This window comes from Rattus norvegicus, chromosome 17, assembly GCF_021556685.1.
Source record: "Rattus norvegicus strain SHRSP/BbbUtx chromosome 17, alternate assembly SHRSP_T2T, whole genome shotgun sequence".
NCBI lineage: Eukaryota > Metazoa > Chordata > Mammalia > Rodentia > Muridae > Rattus > Rattus norvegicus.
In genome coordinates this window covers 51,477,156-51,479,406 of record NC_141550.1, presented here as the reverse complement: position 1 = coordinate 51,479,406, position 2,251 = coordinate 51,477,156, and positions in this window count along the sequence as shown.

Genomic DNA, 2,251 nt, shown 5'->3' with positions numbered 1-2,251 from the left:
CTGGACATGATTGGACCTCTTCAGCACATGAGCTCAGGGCTTATGACTACCTGCTTAAGATCTCACTAAGTTCAAGCTGGCCAAAGTTGTAGCATCACTGGCAGAGGATTTCATGAAGTTCTACTCCTTCCCTGAAGAGCTTTTGGTAACAAAGGAATGTGGTGGAAGGGAGAACACTTTCCATTGGGAATGAAGCCAATGAAAGGCTACCCATATTTCTATATCCATGTGTTGTAGATGGGTTCTAATGTTATTTGTGTTAATTATTTCATCTCCCCCAAATCACACAGGAACCTGCATGTCTACCTGTAAGATACTGAGGGTCCCTGCCCACAGTTGGCTCTAATTGGTAAATAAAGTTTCCAGAGGCCAATGGCAGGACAAGGAGACCAAGGTGGGAATTGATGTTCCCAGGTAAGGAAGCAGGAGAGAGAGGGAGAGGCCGAGCCACCATATGGAAGAAACAGAAAGGTCAGGCTTGAGAGCTGGAGAAGAGAAAGTGTATAGCCACTTAAGCAAGGGTAGAGTGACCCCAAAGGTCTCCTCCCCCAGTTTGGGTCTAGGGTAGCAAGGATAGAATTTAGATTTTAGTAAGCAATAATTCAGGAGTATTGGAGAGGAGGCATTAGCAATGTGGAATTTGAGCATAGCCAGGCTATTGTGCTATTTAAAACATATTAAAATAAAAGTGTGTGTGTGTGTGTGTGTGTGTGTGTGTGTGTGTTTCTTTTCAGAATGTACAACATTGGGGCAGTAACGAGAAGCAAGCCTGCAGCCTCTGCTGGGGAGTTTAGAGCAGATTCACTTGCTACTGCTACGTACATGCACATTCAGGCAACACTAAGTGGACTTAGTTGATTTATACAACAAAAAAAGGAACATGGGGTTGGGAAGGAAAAGTCATGTGATAGGGGAAGGGAAGCATTGTAGAGTGAGGAGAGAAGTGGATTTGATCAAAACACTTCAATAGTTGTATGTAATTCTCAAACAATAAAAAAGGAAAAATAGTTTTTAAAAGAGGCTACTAGTGAGGGCCTCGATCTATTCTGATTGATGCCATTACAAGAAGAAGACATTAGGACAAAGAAAGAAACACACATAAGCAAAGTCCATGTAAAGAGGCAACAAGAAGGGACTGTGTCCAAGCCAATGAAAGAGGACCTTGAGGAGAAAATGACAGTCTCAACTTTAACCTTTAACTGCTCAACCTAGGCTGAAGTACTTTAACGTGACCATCCTAACAATATAGTGCTTCTGTTTCCCAGGTTAAACAGCACAGACCATGAACAAAAGGTAGCATGGATTGAATCCCTAAATAAAATCATGCTAAATCAACTAAACCATGTTTTCAGACAATCACTTACCAGAATAAATTCATCACAGTGAGAAAAGACTTTTCTCCCATAATATACTTTATAGCTAAGACTTACCTTTTTAAATTGTTAGGGTTTCTTTGCCATCCCAACTCTCAAATAACATTCTTAATTGAAAGGGAGTGACTTGTCACACAGGCAGTATAGGAGAGTATTGAAAGGAGACACACAGTGTCAAATTCTATTAGGTAACCCAGTGAGCAGAGTATCCAAGTTTCCATTCCTCTGGCATCTAAAATGGGATGCCGGCTTGGTTGTTCTGCTCCTGCTTCTAAATGCCAGCACTGATGTATGGCCAATCCCTCATCATTTTCAGCCTCGAGACCCTACAGTCCAGGTCTACATACTCTGTGCCCTTCTCATGTGGGCTTTGTTCCCTGCATCCCTTTGAGTCCATGTTGACTTTAGACAGTCCAGGCCTTTCTGGTTGCTTTTAAAGCTCTTCAATAGATTTGTTTCTCCTATGTTACAGACTGTACATCCCTTACTCCAAAACTCTTAACTATGAAATATTACTTGAAACATTTGGAACTAATATAACACCAGAAGTAGAAATTCTACAATATGTTTTGTTTTCTGCACAAAATTATTAAAATATTATTATTAAATTATGACTTTGTGTCGCACGCCCAATGTCCCGCCAGCAAGAACGACGCGCGGCAACAGGATTCTTCTGCGAGCAAGCCTTTACTGTGTTACTGCTCTTCTTAGTGTTACAGCTCTCTTAGTGTTACAGCTCTCTTGAAAAGGGACCCCGAGCAGCAATGTCGCCCGCCTTATATACACAACAGTATGCTAATTATCTCTCAGGGATTGGTGGGGCATGGATCACCCCACTATCACCCCACTACTTGTCCTCCAGGGATTGTCGGAGAATG